The sequence below is a fragment of the Lynx rufus genome, unplaced genomic scaffold (assembly GCF_022079265.1).
Source record: "Lynx rufus isolate CCGP_SWC_20201006 ecotype Redwood Valley unplaced genomic scaffold, mLynRuf1.p SCAF_2, whole genome shotgun sequence".
Taxonomy (NCBI): domain Eukaryota; kingdom Metazoa; phylum Chordata; class Mammalia; order Carnivora; family Felidae; genus Lynx; species Lynx rufus.
Genome location: NW_025814834.1, coordinates 92,782,285 through 92,790,525, shown reverse-complemented (window position 1 = coordinate 92,790,525; position 8,241 = coordinate 92,782,285). Strand labels below are relative to the sequence as shown.

Below are 8,241 nucleotides of genomic sequence, written 5' to 3'. Positions count from 1 at the left end.
TTGTATCCAATTTGTCACCAATTCCAGTGTTTTTCTTTTAAAATATCTTTCAGGGACGCCTGGGTGGCTCAGTAGGTTAAGCGTCCAACTCTTGGTTTCAGCTCAGGTCATGATTCCATGGTTCATGAGTTTGAGGCCCACATCAGGCTCTCTGCTGACAATGTGGAGCTTGCTTGGGATTCTCTCTCCTCTCTCTCTGGCCTTCCCAAGTGGTTTTTTCTCTCTCAAATAAATAGACTTTAAAAAAAATACCTTTCAGATTTTCACTTTTATTTCTTCAAGATTTAGGACTGCACTGTTATGATTACAACAAACTTTAGTCCGACTATCTCAGTCTCCATATTTTTTTGTATGTAAATATTTGCAGACTGATTTAAGGCTTAAGTTACCTAATATAGTGTGCCAATGATCTATGAGAATGTCAAGTACAGATTAATCTACTTTTATATTTAGAATGCATCTCATTGAGAATAGTCCTCATCCAGTCTGACCATTTCTGCTTTTTAATTGTAGTCTATAGTCTACTTTTATATTAACATGTATTAAATCTGCCATTTGAGATTTCTTTTCTCTTCGGCTCATCTAGTTTGTTGTTGTCGTCATCGTCATTGTTACTGTTTCCTTTCCACTTTTGAGTTAACAATTTTTAATCTTCTATTTTGATTCTTCTTTTGGCTTTTTTGCTGTACTTCCCTGCATTGTTTCCTTTAGTGATTGCTCTAGGGATTACAATAGGAATCATTAGAGGCACCTGGGTGGCTCAGTTGGTTAAGCATCCGACTTCAGCTCAGGTCATGATCTCATGGTTCTTGAGTTCAAGCCCCGCATCTGGCTCTGTGCTGACAGCTCAGAGCCTCAAGTCTGCTTCAGATTCTGTCTCTCTCTCTCTCTCTCTCTCTCTCTCTCTCTCTCTCTCTCTCTCTCTCTCGCACGCGCGCGCGCTCTCAAAAATAAACATCAAGAAATATTAAAAACAAAAATAGGAATCATTAAATTGTGACAGTCTACCTAAAATATTTTGTGTAAAATATAGGAATTTTGTAAAAATAGAATATTTTCATTTAACAGACTTCCTTTTGTGCTATTGTCATGCATTCATATCTACATGCTTTATGTGCATATCCTACAGTGTTAAAATTTTGCTTTAAATATTAAAAAATTGAGAATAAAATTATGATGTTCTAGGTTTACCATTTCCATTGACCTTTGTTTCTAGAGATTCAAATTGTCTGGTATCATTTTCCTTCTGAGTAAAAAATTTTCTAACATTTCTTGTGATTCAAGGGGCTTGAGGTAAATTTTCTATTCTTTTCTTAATTTAAAAGGTTTTTATGCCCTCTATTTTGAAAGCTAGTTTTTCTTGATAATTTTTTTTCCTTCAGCAACTTAAAGAAGTCATTCCATTTTCTTCTGACCTTTATTGTTTCTGACAAGAAGACCATTATTGCTATTACCCCTTACATAATGCATCATTGTTTTTCCCCTTCCTGCTTTAAAGACTTTATTTTTACTCCCTGGATTTGAGCAGATTGTCTATGTTGTGCTTTCACTGTATTCATCATATCTGCTTGGGTTTTTCTAATGACTCTTTAAGCTTCAAATCTCTGTGACAAATGACTTTCTTGATTGTATCCCCTTGCAAAGAGGTAGCCTCCATCCAACCCTTTGGGCTTTGGACTTGTTGCCTTCTTGACAGGGCTATCAGGTATATTCCTACAGAAGCTATTGGCTTGCTTCTGGGTTCTTGTTGATATTGAAAATTGGACCCACAGAGGCTTTAGGACTCTCCAGTCTGATATTCCTATTTTGGAATGGGTCAATTTAGACTCAATGGGTAGGTAACAAGGTATGTTTTAAAAGCCCATCAAGTCTCACTTGTCAAATGGAACTGGTATATTTAAGAACACAGCCAACCTGAACTGGGGCATCATTTTGGCTTTACATTAAACCTGAAAATTGTTACTTTGGGGGAAACCTTTATCTTCCCCACTATCTAAAATAAAGTTGTTAGCTCAATTGTGCTCTCAATACACGGTGATCGAACACCTAAGCTGAAATTCAATGGTACCCACTGGGCTGCTGCAGCTATTCAATGTCAGCATCATCTATCCAAAATGGATGGGATAACTGGTTGGTGGGTAATATGTCCCTAGTGAGCTTCCCATTTTTACTGGCTTTTGGGCTCTTGGTGTTGTCCTATCTGCATAGTCTGCCATTTAATACACTACAGACAGCAGTTTAAAGTAATCCCCCTCTGGGGCCACAAACTGAAAACCAATCATTGCTATTAATGGAGCCATCATGGACTCATGCAGATGTCCATGATCAGGGTCCATCCTCTGAATAGACAGATTGCTCAAGATTGCATATTCAGCTTGCCACCATCGCTGCTTGGATTCGTCATCATACTAGATGGGGCAAGACAGTCACCATCATAGGTTGGAACAGTAGAGGACTATATCTGATGCACAGGTTACCACTACTTGCTAGATTCATAACCCATGCCGAAAGTTAACCCATTTATCTTGTGGTGTGGGATACCATATTGGACAGGATAGGGCTCTTACCCACACCTGTAAATTCAGTACAGCAAGCTTTAACTCCTTATCAAGGCTGATAATGGTGATTTACCACTCTATACTTTTTCTTGTATATGTTTCTATACTCTCAGCTATATCTGGCCACAGTTGTGATCCTTAAAAACAATCCTTAAAATGTGTTTGGCCTTCCAAACCACTTGCAGTCTGATAGGTGACTTTTGTGATAAAAAGCACTTAATGAATTGATTATTAAGGTATTGGGAGTTTCCACATTTCTTTGTACCCACATATATCTGATGTTGTACACTGCAACACCCTCCTCAAAAACTGACAAAATCTTATACTACTTTTTGCATTTCCTCCTGATCCATACATCCTAGTAAGGCAGTTTGGTCATTGAATGCAACTGCTCCCAGAAGAGACCATCTCCTTGTGGCTGCTTCTTGGGTAATGGTTAAGATCAAAAGGGTAGAAGGTTACATAGACCTATCTTGAAAATTAGGAATTCCTCCTTACCACTCCTGGGCATAAAGTTTTTTACTTTCCCCTAATGGAAAACCCAGACCAGCTTGGCTGGTATGGCAGCAGAGCTAAACGGGGGCATAAAGGAAATTAACTTAATTCTGGTTAGGCCACCTAGGTTCTCTTGTTGGACTGATATGGTCCTAGATCATAGGATAATAATCTCCTAGTTGACTATTCACTAAGTCCCTCTGCAGTGGCACACCCAGGACAAATGGAAGAAAATAGCTATGTATAAGTTGTATAAAAATGCCCTTTTTTTGGGGGCGCCTGGGTGGCGCAGTCGGTTAAGCGTCCGACTTCAGCCAGGTCACGATCTCACGGTCCGTGAGTTCGAGCCCCGCGTCAGGCTCTGGGCTGATGGCTCAGAGCCTGGAGCCTGTTTCCGATTCTGTGTCTCCCTCTCTCTCTGCCCCTCCTCCGTTCATGCTCTGTCTCTCTCTGTCCCAAAAAAAATAAATAAAAACGTTGAAAAAAAAAATGCCCTTTTTTTCCTCTCATTCTTGACCTTTCTAAATGAGAAGGCCAGGTGTGAGTAGGTGAGGATTATTAAAAAAAAAAAAAAAAGGCGAAGTTACTGATTATAAAAATGGGGCATCCTGATTTTGCAGTGGTCAAAAAAGAGTAACATCCTGGCATCAAGGGGAGGAACATCTCAGACACCAGAAAGGAGGTATATTAGTATTTGTTTCTCAGAAGCATCTCCTGTACCTCCCATGTAAAATATCTGTCAACACATGTGGATGTTTTCCTCACCTCCATTCTTATAGCCCTTTCTCAGTCCCACGAAGCAGACTAATTCCACCCAACTTGTAGCATAGACAAACAGGACAGGTTGAACTGACTTCCCCTTAAGCAATTCCTCTAAAACAAGGACTTGGCTAAATGAAGAGATCTGCAGAACCTAAGGTCTACTAGCCAGATAGGAGACCAGTTAGAAGTCCAGTCAACCACTAGCTCTGACTAATGCAGATCCTACTTTGGGAATACCAACAATTGTAAACAATAATTCATTGCAAGGGTAACCATGTACATTTGCTTACGTGTAAGCCAGACATTAATTGGACTTCTTCCTGAAAACATGGTGATTTGACCTTAGAAGACATTCAAGTAGTTAAGAAAATGGCCAACCAAAACATGAAAAAATACTCAACATCATTCATCATCAGGGAAATACACATCAAAACCACAATGAGATACCACCTCACACCTGTCAGAATGGCCAACATTAACAACTCAGGCAACAACAGATGTTGGTGCGGACACTGAGAAAGAGGACCTCTTTTGCACTGTTGGTGGGAATGCAAGCTCGAACAGCCACTCTGGAAAACAGTATGGAGGTTCCTCAAAAAATTAAAAATAGAATTACTCTATGACCCAGCAACTGCATTACTAGGTATCTATCCAAGGGATGCAGGTGTGCTGTTTCCAAGGGACACATGCACCCCAATGTTTACCGACACACTATTGATAATAGCCAAAGTATGGAAAGAGCCCAAATGTCCATCTACAGATGAATGGATAAATAAGATGCGGTATACACACACACACACACACACACACACACACACACACACACAATGGAGTATTACTTGGCAATCAAAAAATGAATGACATCTTGCCATTTGCAACAATATGGATGGAACCAGAGGTTATTATGCTAAGCGAAATTAGTCAAAAATATCATATGACTTCACTCATATGAGGAATTTAAGATACAAAACAGATAAACATAAGGGAAAGGAAGCAAAAATAAAATCTAGAGAACTGAAGGTTGCTGGAGGAGCTGTGGGTGGGGTCATGGGCTAAATGGAAGAGGGGCATTAAGGAGGACACTTGTTGGGATGAGCACTGGGTGTTATATGCAGGGGATGAATCTTTGGATTCTATTCCTGAAATCATTATTGCACTATATGCTAACTAACTTGGATGTAAAGGTAAAAAAATAAATAAGTAAAAAAGGAAAGAAAAAGAAAACACTATCAGTAGATCATGTAGCCCTCATACAACTGTGGAAATCTCTTCAAAATTTGGTCATGCTTAGTTAAAGGAGATTCTTGAAGAGATAAAAGTCTCGTTATTTATGCATACCCTATAGGCAGTTATTCCTACAATGGAAGTTATCCAATTTGAAAAGGTAGTATTATCTTGGCCCCTAAATTAGCAGACATGATCATTAATATCATCTTAGCTCTGGAATGCATTCAGAAAACCAACAACTCAATGGCCAGAGTTCTGATACATGACCAAATTGCCCTACACATTCCTCCTTGTGGGACAAGATTAAGTCTCTGTAAATCAGTGTTACATTTTATTGTAACTGGATTAAAATTTTCAAACCAAGTAAAAAGGTTAATTCAAAAATTTAAGAAAATTACCTGGATTTCTATGGTAAAACTTGGTATTTTATGGGATTTATTCGGCTAGCTGAGTCCAGCCATGACGATTCAGGAGGGAGGGTGCAGGGAGGGAGAATGGTCAATACTGCAGGCCCCCTCCTGCTGCTTTGAGTCCTAGTGACAGCAGTTTTAAATGATATAGGAGACAAATTCATGAACTTTGTTTGGGTCTACCATGTTGAAATTAATGAGGGTGGACAACAGAGTGGTATACACATGGGGAAGTTCACCAGAAGCTGAGACAGTATCAATGAGGGGCCGATATTGTAGGGGGAGGATTCTCCAGGGCTCATGCATGTTTTTTCAGGTATCATAAGAAAGGCATTTACTACTCTTTGTTCTGAACTATCTTTTTAAGAATGTTTGTATAGAGAATACCTTTGGAAAATAGAGATAGTATTTCTATCCAATGCAAAGAGAATTCTCAAATATAATCAAGTAAACATTTCCCTTCAGAGCAAAGGACAGGCATGCTTGTTTCCAATTATGAAATATTAGTGTCCTATCACAAAGTTCTCCTCTAACACAACCCACAGCAGGTACAATTGCTTTCTGTTTTTCTTCACATAGCTGTGTAGAAATTGGGATTGGAAACACAGTGCAAACATAAATGCAGCTATTCTAGCAATTGCTAGGAGTGATAAACATCATTTTCTGAACCAAGAGTCTCATGTAGTCTACCTGCACCAATGGAACTGTGGCAAGCTAACTTGTTTGTAAGAGTAAAATTTCCAAACCTTAAGAATTTTTTTTAATGTTTCTTCATTTTTTAGAGAATGTGAGTGGGGGAGTGGAAGAGAGAGAGGGGAACAGAGAATCTGAAGTAGGTTCCACACTGACAGCAGTGAGCCTGATGCAGGGCTTGAATTTATGAACCATGAGATTATGACTTGAGCTGAAGTCGGACACTCAACCAACTGACCACCCAGGTTCCCCCAGAATTCTTGATGATGTGAAACATATATAAGCAACTAATGTAGTTTCTGGAATAATGAATACTCTTAATATTGGAATCTGATTATTTCCTATACATATCACAACAACCAACACATAAGGATGTTTAATATACATGGACAGAAGAATTGGTCACATTTCAATGAAATATTATTGTGGAATAGTTTCCTAGATACTATAATAATGTCACAAGAGAATGACTTTCAACTACAATTGGATGGCCAAAAGGAAATTAATAGCCAGCTCTGGAAATTTTTTAGTGTAACACATGGAACACATTCCAGTCAGAACAATAGTTCTCACAAGCTGTCAATTTTTTTTTTTTTTTTTTTTTGCTTAATTTTCTATCCAGCAGATGTCAATGGTAATCTTACTAAGCTGACAAGGCTATTTTTCTCTATGTCCTTCCAAAGTTAATTTTTTTTCCTAACTCTGATATTTTAGACTTGAGAAATTCTCCTTAGCATTAGGTTTCAGTAGTTATTCAAAACTGTTGGTAATGTAACAATTTATGCCAGCTAAAGACAATATTTTTATAGCATGACAAAGGCCCATGATCAAACCTTTATATATCTTGGTGCATCAGCCAGACACTTGAGAGAGTTCTCCTTTAAGATATATTAGGGGTGCCTGGGTAGCTCAGTTGGTTGAGCATCTGACTGCAGCTCAGGTCATGTTATCACAGTTTATGGGTTCAAGCCCCATGTTGGGCTCTGTGCTGACAGCTCAGAGCCTGGAGCCTGCTTCAGATTCTGTGTTTCCCTCTCTCTCTGCCCCTCCTCCACTCACACTGTGTCTCTTTCTCTCTCAAAAATAAATAAACATAAAAAAAAAAATAAGATATACCAGACATAGGGGCACCTGGGTGGCTCAGTCGGTTGAGCAACTGACTTCAGTTCAGGTTATGCGGTTGGTGAGTTTAAGCCCCTTATCAGGCTTGCTGCTGTCAGCCTGTCAGTACAGAGCCTACTTCAGATCTTCTGTCCCCCTCTCTCTACTCCTTCCTCCACTTGCACTCTCTCAAAAATAAATAAACATTAAAAAATAAGAAATATACCAGACTTATAACAAAAGGATATTAGAATCTATTAATTAAAACCAGAATGAAATATGAATTTGTATCTATATCAATATTTAAGGACTTATCTAATACATAAGAGGTTTTTTTAAATGGAGGAAGAATGGAATCTATTGATTATTACACAAAATATTCTCTATCCTTTATTATGGGAGGACTACATACCCCAACTTACTAACTTCAGTCTTACCTGGAACTTGTTCTGACCAATAAAATTTTAGTAGAAATGTGTGTTATTGACGAGTAGAAACTTTTCGAACTATCATGTCATTCTGAAATTGTTCCCTTTTTCCTCTGCCATGATAATGGAAGTGTCCTAAATAGAAATTATTCCTTCATCCTGTGTCCCAGAATGAAGACAACAAGTTGCATTTAATCCATGACAGATAGGGAACTTGAGACAAAACTTCACTCCTGTTGAAGTCACTGAGATTTAGGGGGTTATTTGAGACTGCAGCAGAATTTTGTCTGAGATGTCTGACATAGGAGCAATAGAAAAGGTTATTTATCACCACAGAAAGTGGATAAAATTAACACAGAGCACTTTGTTAATTCTAAAGCAGCACAAATTCTATACAAAGAATACAACTTCTGCCAAGTTATTAGCTTTCCTTCGTGTTCCTTTGCTCTTAAGATGGTTGATTCCATGACTTGGTTGGTATCTGCTACTATTAATCATAAAATTCTCTGTTCTCATTCTTTCTCTGCCTCCTGAAGCAACAATTCATTCAATATCCATTATGTTCAG

The 8,241-nt window shown here is 38.4% G+C and overlaps 1 non-coding gene across 1 annotated transcript; it reads left to right on the top strand.

Moving 5' to 3' along the window:
* The first annotated feature begins 7,043 nt into the window (after nucleotides 1-7,043).
* On the top strand, nucleotides 7,044-7,128 carry TRNAC-GCA (transfer RNA cysteine (anticodon GCA)). Its single transcript has one exon. It is a non-coding gene; the product is annotated as a tRNA-Cys (tRNA).
* Nucleotides 7,129-8,241: the final 1,113 nt, after the last annotated feature.